General features: G+C 42.5%; 1 protein-coding gene across 4 annotated transcripts in view; it reads right to left on the bottom strand.

The window, feature by feature from the left end:
- LOC105286696 (serine/threonine-protein phosphatase 4 regulatory subunit 1) overlaps positions 1 to 17,450 on the bottom strand; it is a 110,531-nt gene that overhangs the window by 55,909 nt on the left and 37,172 nt on the right. Inside the window, exon 1 of one of the 4 annotated variants that reach the window (XM_026973114.1) lies at positions 13,280 to 14,137. The exons of the other annotated variants lie outside the window; for them this stretch is intronic. The gene's annotated coding sequence lies outside the window, so the exon portion shown is untranslated. Of the gene's footprint in view, positions 1 to 13,279; positions 14,138 to 17,450 lie in introns of those variants that run through there. 4 annotated transcript variants of the gene reach the window in all.

Genomic DNA, 17,450 nt, shown 5'->3' with positions numbered 1-17,450 from the left:
AAGAACACCAGGAAACAAACGACAGCCACCTCACCATCATCACCACACCGTCATGCCGCCTATCGCGCGCTTCTCTCCTTCTGGTCCTTCCTTCTCTTTTTTTCACACCGCGCCGGTCACGTCGGCCTCTCCTCTCCTCTCCTTTCTCCCTCTCTGTCGTGTTCTCGCTTCGCTCTGTTCCTCGAAATTCCAGCGCGGAGTACCGCGTCCCTGAGGCTGCTTCCTTTTGGAAGTCTCGGAGGCACCACGAGGTCAAAACACGCGCTACGCTGTTGGAATTTCTGCGTAAGTAGTCGCCGGCTGTATCTCCGGGATCAACTGTTCGCTCGTTATATTTTCTCTCAGCGTGAACCGTGAGCGAATCAGGTGGGCGAAAAGCTTATTAAAGCTTTAGTTGCTCGAGAGGATATCTCTTGGAATATATCTTGAGTTTCTTTTGAAGTGAAGTCATCTAGCTGTTAAACTTGAACTTTGAAATGTAACTAAAACTCGAACAAAAATTAATCGATAGGTATGTATACATCAATAATAAACGCTCCCAAAAGCTGCATTCAGGCTGAGATTTGTATGTAATTTGACAAATCTGACAGATTTGCGCGTCATTGAGCAATATTAATGCGTACCTCGGAATTTTCTTTAATTTTTAAAAACCGAAAAAATCTCTCTTAGAACAAAGTTTCTTAATTATTTCGCACCTGGAAATTGAACCGTTTCAAACTGTTTTACAGATTAATAAATTTACACCTATCTCGCAACTGACAATTTATTGCTTATTGCACCGATCATTTATTCTGATCAGACTGGCAATCATGTCGGCAATCCTAATCAGGACGATCGATCACTGTGTTCGCCCTTTGGCCAATTACCCCGCGAGCTTTCCTTCAGTCGAAAACCGAGCCTTCTAGTATCGTTCTCCTCGCCTTCGCTAATCTTCCTCTCGTTACTCGGAACGACGAGGACAACATGAGCGACCGGTACGTGAGAGAATGCTGTCAATGCGATGGCAGTGATTTCGGAAGGGAGCGAATGAGCCGCGCGCGAAGGGAGGGGGAAGGAACGGGGGACGGGATGGGCGGGAAGGGAAATGTCTGATGCGGGACCCCATCACGGATACTGTACGTGCGTCGAAGGAGTACGAATCCCGAATACCGCGCCGCGAACCAGTCTCGGGGAGACTGCAGCGCCGGTATTCGAACCACGTGGCTCCGTCCGGTGACCGCGACCCGTCTCGATCGCTCGATCCTGTGATCGTGTTGACAGGAGGCAGGATCGCAACCACGTACCTTGACGATGTTGGAGCACGCACTCGTTCCGTGCGCCTAATGCACGATCCGGAAAAGAGCTGCTTTCGCGCGACCCCTACTCCCCCGCGAATCACACACCTCACACGTGCTATTCTGATGACACCAACAAGCATCGCTTTGCCAAAATTTATGTTCGTTGATGTCAAACTATATATTGTAGGATACCTATTAATTGAATCGAGATAACGCATTGACGCATTTAATCCATCGATATAAATCGAGATAAAACATTTGTATGTTGTGTCGCTTTGCATTTTCTATGCAATTCACGGTGAGTGACATCAGGTTGAAGTAAACGTACAGTTTACAATTTATTGAAATACTTGGAGAAAGCATCAGTTTTTCAATCCTGCCACGGGATAATCCAAATTCATTTGACGCATTTTGAGCCGCCACCGCGGCTAATACTACCAATTAACCCCTTAAATAGTCGTTCCGAATAGGGATTATAATTGTGAAAATAAATGATCCGCTAATCGTACAGAATGGAGGGAAAATATTTCGACGAGACATTCCTCGCGCAACGCAACCCAGACTCCCGACCGCGGCGTGAGATTCCGATATGTCGTCGGTGGATGCGCGTTGCCGAAGGAGGAAGAAGGAAACCAGGGAGAGGAATCCTCTCCTCGTCACGCAGCCTCGCTCGCTCTCGCATCTCTTCTCTCGTCGGTCGGTCGGTCGGTCGTATACGAAAAGACAGAGGTCGCGCCGTCTCTATCTCCTCGGGAGACTCACGGCGCAGCGTCTCGGGCGGTCCATCGGCGGCGGTGCCCCCCCCCCTGTCCCCTCCCCACTCCGTGACACTTGAGCTTTCGGTGGAGGGACACGCAGCGTGCGTATAGAGAAACACGCATATGCACAAGCGCGCATGCATCCGTATGTACACGAGTGTACAAAGCGACGATGCGAGGAACAGAGAGAGTGAGTAAGGAAAGAGAGAAAGAGGCGTCGCGCGCGCCGTGGGAACCGAGGAAAACGTTTCCCCGCATACCACCCCTCTCTCCTTCACAAACAACACGAATCGTTCTTTCTTTCTCTCTTCCTCTCTCTCTCCCTCTTCCTTTCCTTCTTTGCCTTCTTCGCCACCATACGCACACGGGGCAAAAGTACGTGTGTACGCACGGGAATGTGCATATGTGGAGCGCGGCGCGTATGTGTGTAAAACCAAGAGATACGCGAGCGCGAACGAACGTAAGAACCACGTGACCAACTCGTAACTTTCACAGACACACAGGACTCGTTTCGTCTCTCTCCCTTCGCGCTTGTCCCACCTCTCCCTCCTCCCCCTCCCCTCTACCCTTCTCGAACCCTCCTCCACTCCCCCCGCATCCCCCGTGCCATCTCTCCCGCTTCCTCTTATACTTATTCGAACGACGCAGTTGCTCCCGCGGTAGGTACGCGCAACTGCGTCGTAGGCTTCTCCGTCGAGATCTGCGTACGGTGCCGCTGCCTTATTCGACACGCACCGCGTCGAGAAGAATCGTTTTGGTCGCCCTTCTCTCCCGTGAAACACGCCTGTGCATCTTTTTGCGCGCGGACATGACACGTCGGAAGACGTCAATGAATATTAGAGTCCTTCTTGTTGTACGATAACTCACGATGACGGCCGCTGGACAAATAGCATTCGCGAGACTCAAACCGAGTTTGAATCACTTAACCTGCCGACGAATAATCCACTTTGCACCGCATCTCGGATGCGTAATACGTGTAGAAATTGGAATAATATACAAATCTTTGTACCATCTGACGAATAGATCAATTTCGCGTGTAAATAGAAAACAACGTCCATTGCAAAACTCACCACGTCTGTAGAGCGCGGTCCTGCTATAGATAACATCATACATGTTGGGACTTACCTAGAACAAAAATAATACATTATTGTAATGCGATAGTATTAATAAAAATAACGTTATAAACATAGTATGAAAATTATTTGAAGCTAACTTTAATTCACACTTAAATGTTATATTAGTCGAAAGATACTTTCTATTAAACATAATTTGTAATATATTCTTTTAGAAATATTATTTCTCCCTCATATATATTTTACCATTTGTAATTACAATTTCAATTAACGTTTTCACGCATTAACATTTGCAAAATATAAAATCTATATAAATCGAAATATAATCTTTGTTTAAACGTTTTTAAAATTTTCTCTTTCTAAGCTCATAAGATTTTTTTTCTCTCAAGGAAATAAATCGGAGGGTAATGGCGACATTCATAAGGGGGAGAGAGAGAGAGAGAGAGAGGGAGAGAGAAGCGAAATGAGAAGGCGAGAGAAAGATAAAAGTAGAGACGCGAGATCCGAAAAGGAGTGAAGAAGAAAGGGAATAAACGCGAAGTCAGGGAGAAAGATGGAGAAGGCCGCGGTCCGGATAAAAGAGGACCGAGGGAGGTCGCCGCCCTTCCAGGAACCCTTATAAACTTGGACCCGATCTTCGGGCCTTTTTCTCCCTGTTCCTACTACACATTCGCTCGCACAATCCACTAGAATGATCCTTGTGCGAGCACGAGAGCAAACGCTCACGCAACATGGCCGCATGCGAGCGAATAAGAATACGCATATGTACGTACGTACATACGTATGTATGTATGTATAAGTATTCTTTACACTGTGTATACGTCGCTTTTTCGTAGATCCCGAGATTTTCCCGCCGATTAATCAAGCTTGCATGATCCATCACGTGGGAAGCGGCGCCGAGCAATATATATCATGCAAATAATCATTATCGTTTTTTACAATTGTCGGAAAATGCCCTTTTAATTAACATGTACTAGATATAAATAATGAAGTTATTTTTCTAAATATACAAGCGACTATTTCCTTTCTCACTGTCCATTAAATTCTTATCCAATCTTTTTAGATTATGGTTATAACCAAAAATTCTTAATTGTTTTTAGTTCCACTTTAGGAAAAAAAATTTATTAATCAGACAGAATTAGAGAATGTCTAAAAAATATCAGATTTTTATATTCTGCATGTTGACTAGAGTTATGACAAATCTAGTTTAAACTATCTATTCATGATAAAATACCTTTTTACCTCGAAACGTATGATTGCAATAGTAAACTGATCATACAAATAGCAACAATTATGCACTAATAGTTTATACTAGCTTTTTAAAAACCTGATAGTTAAAATGCCTATTATAATTTTGATACCAAGAATACAATACAAGAAGTATTTTCGGAAAAATCTACAATTAAAAAAACGAAGTAACGTTTTATTAAAAGGAGAGATGTTGGATGAAAGAGATTGGAAGAAAGAATTAGATCTCTAATAATAAATGGACATTCTATCGTAGGCACCGAGGGGTTAAACGAACGCGTAGGAGGACGCGCTCGACGGATTTTCTCAAAACGGATCTCTCGGATCCGCGATGTAAGTTAAGAACGCGAGGAAAACACCTACTGCTCAACGACGACGACGGCGTTGCGTGCGCCCCCGGGGACGGACGAGAGAGCAGCGAGTAAAGTAATCACCGGCAAAATTGGTTGACGAGATAGTCAGATTGGCCGCTGGCCACTTGGCTGCTCGATTGTCCAGACACGCCTCCGGCGAAATGAAATTTGATTTTGTCGGGCAATTTCGCGCCCAAATCAACCACCCCTCCAATTCCTCCATCGCCGTCCCCCGTGCAAGCGGTCGTCGGGTCCATGCCGTACCAAAACTAGGGGGTCAAGAGTAGATAGAGACAGAAAGAGAGAGAGATGGAGAAAGGGAAAGAAAGGGGAACAGAGAGAGAGAGAGAGAGAGAGAGACAGATAGAAAGAGAACGTCAGAGAGAGTCGTATGCTGTAACCTCGTTAAGAGCCGCACTCTCGTGGTATTGGCCTCATTGAGCGTTCGGGAGCGTCTTTCCGAGCGCCGAGTGCACCCTTAAGAGTTCAAAGGGTGGATAGCGAGGGTTAGGTTCCCTTCACGCATGGGGTAAAGGGAGGCAAAGGTAGCGGGCGAGTAGTGGGCACATAAAGGACCCGACTTTTTTGCGTCTGGAGAACCATCGCCGCTTCAGGATGACAGAATAAACGTCAATGGTGTATCTAAAGTTTCGGGTCTACGTGCGACAGAAACATTTATATTTTGATACCTTTAAGAAAGCTTGAATGTGCAAAAACATCAATGTAGAATGGAAACGCATTCGTATTTATAAATTGAATCTTTCAATCATCAAAAAGAGAAGTGAAAGACAGCTTCATACCCAGAACTGAGACCCCTTTCAAGGTTTCTGTCATCAGAAGTGAATACAATTTTCTTGTTAATGTAGAAAACTTTAAAACTTTTTCTTGCAAATTTCAAAGAATATAAAGTAAAAGAAAAAATATATTCCAAGATGCAAAATGCAATATATACGCAGTTTTAAAGAATATACTACCATCTGAGACAACAAATTAATACACTGAACAAACGAGAATTATCCTGTTGAATGGCCAATTTTGTACGAGAGAAATTCGTATCCTATATAAAATAAAAATATACGCCCACGTGCAAGGTGTAAAAAGACAATATTCTAGATTAGCTACATACATTCAGCTTGATATTGCAAGGTATTTGGCCAAGGTACGCATAGCAAGAACCGAATAGTAGGCGAGAGGGGAAACCCCTTATAGAAAAGAGGTTTTCCACCCTCGCGCTTTCCTGCTCGCGAGTTTTAGCGAACGCGCGTTTCTCGATTAGGCGCCGTAGACTGTGCTGCGAATTCGATTACGTGAGGAGGCGCGAGTGCGCTTTAAGGGGGAGGTCAGGCATTGTGCTGTGCGTTTGGATAATCCAATTTCTTTAAAGTAATTACTTGTTGCTTCCACCATGGAAGTTTGTTTCCATTTCAAAGCGCGAGCGACGCGCCGATAATTTCTCCTTCTTGTTGATCGCTTTATATTGAGCTTTCTCTCTCTTTTCCTCTTCCAATATAAGGCGTGCGATAAACTCATTATAAATCCATAGGTTAATTGTAAAACTGGATTTTATATAAATTATTTAATTATTTTGTATTTCTACATTATGTGCGTCGAGCAATTTTTGATTTTTAATAATGGTAAATTGTGAAAAACATTTTGGTATTGTAAATTATTATTATAATTCACAAAACAGCAGAACGTTATTGCTAACTCTATAAATAATATTATGATTACAAACTGTGTTAATCTTTAACTTAGAAATCATATTAGCTGTGTTTCAATCTAGTTTGCAATGTTTATATACCCCATTTCTGCAATAATTATATTTATTATTTAATAAATTATGATATTCTGTAATTAATATGTCTAGTCTTTATAAATATCAGTTATTTAGAAATATTGTATTTTATAATTTGTACATATAATATTCCGATTTACCGTGCTCGGCTATCGATGTTATAAAAGAAAGGAATGAAGACCAGAACGCTGCGCAGCCGCCATTAATACGCTGCGATAGTGTAAGGCGCGCCAAATTCGAAAGTGACAAGACAAATAAGAGCACGAGGAGATGATTCAAAGGGGCTTACATTCACATACAGGACGAATATTTCGTATGCATACATTTGCAGAGATGGTTTATAACTTCGTGATTATTACTGGCGGCGTTTAATCGTCGATTGTATTCAACAATCTAAATTTTACAGTCACAGTTATTGTATAAAAACGCGGTACAGCTATAAAACGTATACGCACACGTATTGTATGCAAATTGAGTTTACTCAAGACAAGATGTTAAAACAAAGTTAACAAAGATTGATCTTTTCTTAAGATTGATATTTACCATCGTTTTAATCCGTATTTTATTGAAGATTAAGTGCTTTCAAACTAAATTATATCACTTTGAAATCTCTAATATCTGTTCTAAAATTGCAGAATTTTTAAACATTCTTCTCCTTCTTCAAACATTTTTCTCCGATTTTCTTTATTTACGCGCCTTCTTTAATTGAAACCGATTATATTATTGCGGAAGTACAAATCGTCACGTATGATCTTCGAGATATTTCTCTCGAGGAATTTTGTTATGCTGATACGATAATCATATCGGCATTCCTGTCAGCGATATCTTTGGTTGCAAAAACAGGGGAAATCGGTGAACGGCGGCGGCCGGCCGACGATGGTAAGCAGAAAACGAGCAGGAAGCGAGCCCTCGTGATGTCGGTTGCCTATTTTTGGCCAGACTTCGTAGAACTGTACAGTTTCTCAGTCGACTTTATGGCACCGCCGTTGCTCGTTCTACCGTTGCTCGTTCTATCGTTGCTCGATAACACTGACTGACCGATAACATAATCGATATTAAATGCAAGCGTGAATGAATTTTCACGATAAATCGAAATGACTCTCGAGCAAAGTTGGCTGTTGCGCCGAAGCGAAATGATTGTAATAACCAACAAACCAACAGCCGATTCACTTTATGTCATTTAATCACAAACTTGATTAACTTCTACAAGCCCCTTTTTAAGCCCGTTTTAGACTATGCAATATAATGCGCAAGATTTGACGCAATTTTTAAAGCAAGAAATATTGTAGAATATCATACACAAGTTGCGAAAGAATATTAAGAAGCGAAAGAAGGCAAACTGATAAATGTAAAAAAGCGATACATTACTCGTAAATAATGAATAATCAAAAAACTTTTCGGAGACAGCAAAAAGCGGTATCATTCGTAAATAACGAATAAACGATGAAAAATGTTTGATTAACGATTCATAGTAGCTTAAATTTGCTTTGGTTATACCAAAATTCTCTTTCTCTTTAATTTCCCAGCCAATAATGAATAATTGATCGGTTATGCTCGAAATATGCATTAAACTGCAACGGTTTTGATGAACAGGACTAACGTTTGTCGAACAAAATACGTTCAATCAATCTACATATTCATTTGAACAAATTATACATTGAATGCAACGGATGATTGCTCGATAATCACGCTATTATCAAAACTGCGTCGGTAGAATTTACCGTTGTGTTTGCACTTAATTTGCACGGTAATCCCGATGCTGCATCACAATTTGACGTAAACGGCTATCCCGTTCACCTAAACAGTTGCTTTGCTCAATGCACAAAAGAGGCGTAAGACGCATATCCACGAAATTCCGTGGATATTCCGGATAGCAAGAAAAATATTCATCAAGTCAAACGATTACTATGCAATTGGGAGAAAAAGAAAGGGCAAGGGGGGACGGAATAGCGGGCTGGGTCGACGAACCCTTGTTTCTGAATCGCGGCGCCATAGCGACCCCTAAATCACGACCGACTGGGACGTGGGTCGGCGCTATCGGTACTCTATCTTTCGCGCAGAGTATAGACGCAGGTGGGCCGTCGGCGTGCATTTTGCGTACACGCATGTAGCTTGTACGCACGGTTGCGTGCCTGACACGAAGTGCGACTGCACTGACACGCACACGCGGGCCTTGTGCGGGAGTCACGCACCAAAACAAATCCTCTTCGCCGGCCATCCTCATCGCGATCGTCGATCCTTTGATCGGACTGTCGCCTTTTCAAATGAAGACATTGAGATAGACGAAATACAATTTTCTTTTTGAATTCTTATTTTTAGTTTTTTCATATCATTATTGATATGTAATTCGTATGTATGTTTACCAGACTGGTTACTTTATTGATCTAGTGTCTTTGTAATGATTTGATCTTGTACTAGAGGGACACGTTTTCCCGTAAATTCTTGGTTAAAATAAATAAATAAATAAAAATAAATATCCGAAATACAAATAAACTGTTTGCCATTTTTTTGGACGTACTAATCACGTACGATTCAAAGACCTTCCACACTGATAATAAAGTCGATGAAATTGACTATAAATTGCATGGTAAAAAATTCTAGTCGGGATATTTATTTTTATAGTAAATTCTATTATAATACTAGTAACATAAACCATTATATTATTCCATTATACCATCAGCACTATTCTACATGCTTGGCGCTTCAGGATACTATAAATTATAATAAAATTGTAGTAATTTCAACTACATTTTTTCTCAGTGCATGAAGACGAGCGAGGCGGAATTCTTAAATGAAAATAAAGCGCGTTTGCATCTTGAATCCGCTTTTCGAGTATTGCGTTTTGTTTACGATGCGCTCATGTGCCCACACGTGGAAGACAACAGGCTAATAATAAAATGGTCGGAATGCACATTCCAAATCGGTTGTATCGGTGTAATTATTGTTGTAATGAGAGCTAAATGCGACCACCGTGCTACGCTTTGATACTCGCTGGCTCGTGCGATTAAATGATTCAAAGCTTTCTTTGATAGCAACTAAATAATTTTTCGACTCATTAAGTTTGTATTTTTAAGTCTGTTCATATTCTATGATATGAACAGATGTAGATAGTAGTTTATTTTGCTCCGACATTTCTGAGGCGCAAATCTCGTACACCTTTCGTCCAATTGACGTATCAATGCATCAGATCTGGCGACAAGGAATACAGTAACAGATCTCGTGCAGTTAGTTCTTCTGCAGAAATCGTAATAGAGTCGTTAGACATAAAGCGATAAAGCAATTCGCTAGTTCGATTGCATATTACAATTTTCGTTTCTCCGCTGAGTGCTAATTTCGTTTAGCCGCTTCGACTTTTCCGCGAAAGCATCCATCAAGTTCCATTATAGTTTCCGACGTCCATCGTTCTCGGACACACCCTTTTCGCATTCGCCCTTAAGCACATAGTATCGTTACCCTTCCTCGTGCATCCGACTATGCCTTACCACAGACTTGTCCAAGAATGTGGCAAGCAGTTCCAGTTAAACAATGCCCGCGGAAATATACGCCGTTATTAAGATTTCATTTAGTGATATCTACATTATAGATTAAATGGAACGTGTGTGACACGACACACATAAATGGTTATCATTAATCAATCGGAGGTGATTAAATTTTGACTCTGTCCGCCATTTTGTTTAGAACAATGCCAGGACTGCTAAATAACGGTATCTGATATTCTGTAATAATTCGATTTACCGCGATTAAGATTGGATGAAAAAAAATTGCCCGCGGGATTTAATGAGGATTAATCGAATCGGGAAAGACGGGTAATCGCAATGACGCTTCTTGAGATTGCCGACGCCTCAATATCACTCACGTGTCTTTCACTGCGCCGCCATCTTACTCGTTCGCCCGCCATGCCAAGTCTGAATCCCCACCATCAACATCCGTCTCTCTCTGCGAACATTCATTTCTGACGACGAGGGAAGCTTCCGGATTCGCGATTCGCGGAGATAACGCGGGCGAATGAAAAATTCGCGATCAATTTCGCAATCGCGAAGTGAGCGATGCTCGCGCCATCGACGTGACATCGTCGTCGTTCTACACAACTGCCGCAAAGTTTCGCTACGTGGTGCAATGAATCTCGACGTCACGCCGAGAGAGTGATTCGTTCTCGCGTCGCGTCGCAACTCGATGAGTCACAGGGTCCACTTTTGGGCGCGTTATCGAAGTCCGTGCTGATTTTCGGGACTCAACGCAACGCAAATGGCGGCGTTAATTCGTCTACGCGAAGCGTTACAAAGCACTGCGAACGACAAAATAGCAAAAATGTATAAAAGCTGTAGAACAAGATGGAAGTTTTCGAGTGTCATTTATAAAATTGTATCATAAATTCGTTGTTAAAAATCAAGCATATTCAGACATGCGACAGTGGAGAGAATTCAGACAGTCGAGCATTTATGTACGTCACAGTAGATTTAGTCAGACGTCTAGACAAATCTAGATTAAACGTTCAATTTGACCAAGTTTAAGAACACGATGGATATCTTATATCTTGACCCTTTTCTCAACCCTTGAAATATTTTATGGATTTGAGGATGAACGATGGGAAGGATGGGGAATAGAGAAACAGATGAAGAGGGATAGAGATCGATCGACGGATTGCGCTCTGTTCTCCGAGAACTCCGTTATTTCGCAAACGCGACCTTGCCTTCCTGGAACGTCTGAACTGTGTCCTTGGGCATCGGAGGCCGTCGGCTCGAAGAGGAACTCTCGTTGTTACCCCGTCGTCATCGTTTCACCTTGGCGAGCATTGACCAACATCGACACGGACCGTCGAATCTCGTTGCGTGCGGAATTTCCCGGTGCTAACGATGACGACGACGAGGATGACGGCATGTCGGCAGCCAGACGATTTTCGAATACAGACGGGCCACGCCGGCAACAAGCTAAAAAACTGTTCTATTTAGCTGTGCTTTTACTACTCATTCAAGCCTTTTCATTTTTCGCAAGTTGGATTTGTAAAAACATACTTTTTCCCAAGTATTATTTCAATTATTTCGTCTTTCTTAATCAGCATTCTCAAAACAGTTTTCTATATTAATTGTGAATTATAGCTGTAAAAAATTGAGCCAAAGACGAAGCAAGAATCTATTTATGTTTAAGAAAAGAATATGTGCGAATAGCATTATTCTTACTAAGAATAATTTCATTTAAGTAATATAAATTTAATAATATAAATTAATATAATTTAAATAATATAAATTTTCAAAATCAAAATAATAATTTTATATCAAAATTAAAGAAACATTTAATATCTCATAGACGTGAGACGATTCCTTTGCGACATTTTTCGTGCATTGCTTGAGGGAGACCGGATCTATGAAGTAAACGACGCGTGAATGGCGGTCGCGGCTGCGCATTTCATAGGCGGCGATCGAAAAGCGCGTTCTCCCGACCGTTACCTCGTGACATTTTTATCGGTCCGGCAGCATTTTCGGACGCGTCGCGTCGCAGTGGTGAGGACAATGAGCGTGTGACTCGTACGTTCAAAAATAGAGGCGCCGCTGGCCCGCTTAGAGAATCGCGCGCTCCAAGCCGAATACGACAACAATGACGAAGACGACGAGTACGAGGACGATGACAACGACGGCGACGGCAACGCTTATCGTTATCCGCCTTATCGGTCCGGCATTACGTAAGCGCCACCACGTTGTCCACGTCATTTGCAGTAGTAAGGGCCTCCGCGAGTACGTACAAAAAGAGAAAACGATCAGAAGTAATCGGAAGGTGCACCTACTCGTGACGCTATTCACGCACTTTCGGGATTGAAATTATAAGTGCAATTGAAATCCGACAAAGATGATTTCGCCAAACACGCGGAGCCAAGCATGCGAGGATTAACCATTCAGGATATACGCCTGAATGAAAATGTTCAATTTGATGAATTATCGAAATGAAAAATATTCAAAATTTTGTCTTTCAAAATAAAAGGAAATGGATTATTATACTCTGCGATTGCGCAGTGCAGGCACGAAGAAAGCAGCACTTTGCGAGTAATTACACGTGATTTGTATATTTGTTTCACTGTACTGTATTCACCGAAATAGAGATTAAAATTCGAAAATGAAGTGGCAATGGCAATCGCTCTTTATACCATGTCATGTCGCGCGCAAGATACGTTTCAATTACACGTACACTTGTAAAAAGATCAAACCTAATTATCTCAACAGCGATTTAACAAGATCAAGAGCCAATCATTTGTCTCCGCGCGCAATTTTCTCGCAACGTCCTCGTAAGTTCCTTTTTTTGGAAAAAAAAAGAAGTAAAAAGAAACTGAGCTGCAATTAACGTTGAAATACAGTACGCAACATCTGTCTCTGTCTCCTCTGTATCACGCTCCATTGCTGGGGATATATCTATTACTGATAATAATAGGCGCTCTTCTTTCCCGTGCGTCTCTCTTCCTCGAGGACGCTTCTCTGTCGGAGCACGCTGACGACGTTCGGATGCCGCGGGGTTCGCGGCGCTCGCCAGTCCGCGGCTCGTATCTACTGCGCAGATTCCGTGTCACGCGGTTCTCCGTGCGTTGCGCGGCATGAAAACTTTGCATTCGCGCTCTCGTTGCACGAGCGTTGCGACGTAGCGGACTGCTACGTTTTTCACGTTTCGCGGATCTTTCACGCGATTCGTCCGTGACACGAAACAAACTACGATTCTCCCTCTTGATCAAAACTATTCTTTCCTTTTTATAATTTATTTCGGAAATTCGCGTTAACGCATTTTTCCTTCTCACCTTTACTCGGCGTTCTCCCGCGTTGCCTCTCTCGATGGATGACACTTTCACCCAGCTTCGTGAGTCAGTCCTGTCATCGTGCGTCGTTCCGCGTCGCGGCCAACGACGCGCGCGTCTCCTCCTCGAGTGTTTTCATAGGATCACATCGCGAGACCGTAGCAATATCCGAAACTGACACCCGCAACGCGTCCGGCAAGCCACGACCGAGTACGCCGGCCACCTCGTGTCTCGCGAGCTCCCACGTCCTCGCCGTCCGCGTGTCATCGAATGTTTTTCACCTCGCAATTTCGAGAAAGTGAACGAGCGATTGGCGAGCGAAAGACGCAAAACGACGCCGCGGCTAGTGCGCGATATGCAACCAGTTCGCGTGCGCAGAAGCGAGGCGCGCAAGCGACAGACGCAGTTCGAGGCGACTAAAGAGTAGTGGCAGCGGCGGCGACGGTGACGGTGGACGATGACGATGACGATGACGACGGTGGCACGGGCACACATATCTCTCTTTCTTTCTCTCTCTCTCTCTCGTATTACACACTGGGTGGCCCGGCTTAGTGCAGCGCACGGGTAAAATGGCCGCGAGTGTATATCTCGTGTTCTCACTCCCTTCTTTCTCTTTTCCTCTTGCACGCTCGGGCAACGACTCGACACCCGTCGTCGTCATCCTCCTCGTCGCCGTCGTCCTCCTCCTGCATTGTTGTCGCACGTATCCACGGAATACGACCGGCGGATCTGCGCGGGACTGTAACATCGGAACGAGGGAAAAAAAGAAAGGAGGATCGTGCGTGAGAACAACGGACGTACGTGCACGCGTACGTACGTAGTAGTACGCAACGAGTAGTAATAGACACGCGCGAGAAGCCGCGTGGGACTGCAACGCGAGAACGAACGTCGCGCCGCGCCATGCCGCGCGGAACGGTCCGAGGAGATGCGACGCAAGCACACGCCGCTAACGCCGCTACCAACCATCGCCGGAACTACGAGAGTAAATAGCGGGCCGACAACGGTGGGCCGCGGCCGAGTGGGAAGAGGGGAGGGAGTTCGGCGCGAAGGGGAGGGAGGGAGGGGAAGAGCGTTCTCGAGCGCGCCGAGCGAGGAACGCGAAAGGAGGGCACGCGGTGCGGAGGGGTAAGGGAGACATCTCGAGAGTGCGTCGGGCCAAGTGCGTGAGTGTCGTCACATCCGGTATTCGGGGTGGCGCTGTACCGGGGCCGACGCGGCGAGACGCGGGGTTTTATACGTATGAGTGCGTACGCGCGCGCGTTCGTATATACGCGCCGCGCGCAATAAAAGCGGCTGTGGTGCACACGTAACTGACGCTCGTGCGTGTCTACGGACCGCACGGGTAGGGTGAAGAACGGCGTAATACCGCGACAACGTGACGACGACGACGACGATGATGGTGGTGGTGGTGGTGGTGGTGGTGGTGGTGGTGGTGATGATGATGATGATGATGATAATGATGATCCCTTGCGAGAGTTATGCTTAAGACTGATGCCCGCGGAAATGAAATTTCCACATCGAGAAACAATTGCTTCCCTTCGCCCAACCCTTCTTCTATCGCATCTATACGCACACTTTGTTTCGTGAATTAGAGATGAGAGACTACTATTCGTGATCGGGAAACATTGGATTCTCATTACCCCCACGTGTGGAGCTTCGCTCCAAAAATGTGCCAAGCATTATTGCGTTTTTGTGGAACGGAGCAAATAAAGGACTACAGCTCGGCGTTCCTTCCCGAATAGTGCAGAAGTATTATACGCTTGAAGCACGATGCCGTCATAAATTTTTGTATTTCTCTTCCGAGCTGTCGCTCTTTGTCGTTCACTTTGATAAAACAAATTTGAAAATATCATGTTCTTTTTTAGAAAACAGACGCAAATATTCTTATTTTTTAATAAAAAGTCGTAATTGATGTTTATCGAGAAGAGAGAGAGGAAGAAAGAGAAATGTACAATAATACTAATTTCACCATCCAATCTAAATCTAAATCTGGAATTACTATTTGATGGTAAATATACTCATAAACAACGAATGCTCAATTGATTATTATTAGCCAATATAATTGAAAGACCAAGTAGTTTAAAATTATCGTATTTTACTATCAAAGCAAGTACCGATCATTTTGTGCCCCAGAATTATCGTGGTTTATTACCGATGAGAGACCTTGAACGTTTCGATGGTTATGTGCAGTCTATATGGTCTATATCACGTGGCAATGTCGTAAATACGCAGCAGTTAACATTTGAAAGAATCGATTCGATTAGAGAGAAACTTTTCACTTAGGAATAGCTATCGATATTTCCTATCGTTATTAACGTTCTTTTTAATTTGTATATTCGTTAAGGTATTTTATATTTACTCTTCTGATTTGGACTGGCTGAATCCATAATTTCGTGTGTTTGTAATATTTAAATAATTCAAAAATATTATTCAAGAGATCAAGATTCAAGAGAAAGAGAAAAATTCTTAAGATTTTTTACATAAATTGCATTTATGTATCTCTCTTACATTAAATAATATTAATTAGATTATATATAATTATATTCGTTTGATATAGTTTACTAATATTTAATTAAATTTCCTACATGTCTCCCATAACACTTTCTAAATGCTTTGGTTTTGCCAATATTTTGAGTCTCATGATGTTTGCTCACTTTTTCAAAACTTGTCATGTTTTGTCATGATATTGACAAAAATTGATTTTTCTGCTAGATTTAAGTTTAGAATGATATATCTAGCAAACGCGTAGGCGTTCTAGATCATTCCCATACAATTTCGTCAAGACTCGATGTTTCTCGATGACGTTCATCAAGACGCTTTCGCCGTTGACGTCCAGACGAACGCACAGAGATTCGTTTTCTCATCGATGCTGCTAGTTATTATTGTTCTCGATGAACGACCTCGATGCTCGTGGCTTCTACGTAGGTAGGTAACGTGACGCGTGACGTAGACCCGTTGCGGCTGACTGTCGCGTCGACAGACGTCACGCGTCGTCGTAGCAACTAGAGTGATTCTCGATAATTTAACTTTTTAATGAGTCTAATTGACGTAGTCCAAAATTTTCCCCGATTTTCATTTGGTTAATATGCTGGGAAATAGAGACACATGTAAATGCCAGAATGATTAAGGGACATCGCAGAGCTTATTAAAATTATTTGCGATATAAGAAATGTATCTGTGTACGCTTACGTATATCCAATGCAACTGTGTTAATTTATGATAATTTATATTGGCTTCTCCAAGAAATGTTTTTGAGATTTAGTAAAGAAAGACGTGAAAGTGAATTTTGCAAATATTTTTCTGCTGAAATCATCGCAAATAAAAAACTAGAAGAAGGAAATGTTTTTTTTAGCTACTAGAAATGATTCACATGTATTTCTAAAATCCCGGTCTTGAATGATTCGTAGTTCTCACGAACTTGAAATTATATCTCAAACCTATAGTAACATTACATCACGAGAGAATGACTCGATCTGTACGCGCGATACATATAATGTCGCAAGATTGCGTCCTGTGAGCGATAAATAAATGAATGGCGTTTCCAAGTATTTCGGTGATTCAAGAAACCTCTCGCGTACGATCTTCTTCACTGAATAGCTATTGGATGACTAGTAGATGAATACTAGAAAAGTTGATGCATTAAGCAACTTTATTTTCTCGAATGGATGAATGGAATGCGAATATGAATAACCATGCGCCTGCCTGTGTAATAAAGTTCGAAACGTAATATACTACTAACAATTAAAACATCAAATTAAATTTTTTACGAGCTTTTGCATCGCTAAATAGTGTAAGTAGTAATTATGACAGATGTAATAACGTATTATCCAACTATAGATCCAAATGTTGGACATAAACAATTTGCATTTTGTTAAATTTATATTTAGAAACATTGAATTTAGGCCTGCCTTTTTTTAGATTTTGGGTATATCTTACGAAAGATAGACATGTATTTTGCAAATCGACTTGCAGATATTAGAAGATATTAAAGTGCAGTAAAATAATATCGTGGTCGACACGAATTACGAATAATTCTCCTTATCTGCAAGGATACATACGTTCATGACGTGAACAAATCGCGCGATAAAGTCAACACCTATGCTCGATGTCATTTAATGACAGCAATAATGCCAATGACGTGAACTACAATTATCTTCTGATAACATATGTTTGA

The sequence above is a fragment of the Ooceraea biroi genome, chromosome 1 (genome assembly GCF_003672135.1).
Source record: "Ooceraea biroi isolate clonal line C1 chromosome 1, Obir_v5.4, whole genome shotgun sequence".
NCBI classification, from domain to species: domain Eukaryota; kingdom Metazoa; phylum Arthropoda; class Insecta; order Hymenoptera; family Formicidae; genus Ooceraea; species Ooceraea biroi.
The sequence above is the reverse complement of the archived record's forward strand: the minus strand, read 5'-3'. Positions and strand labels throughout refer to the sequence as shown.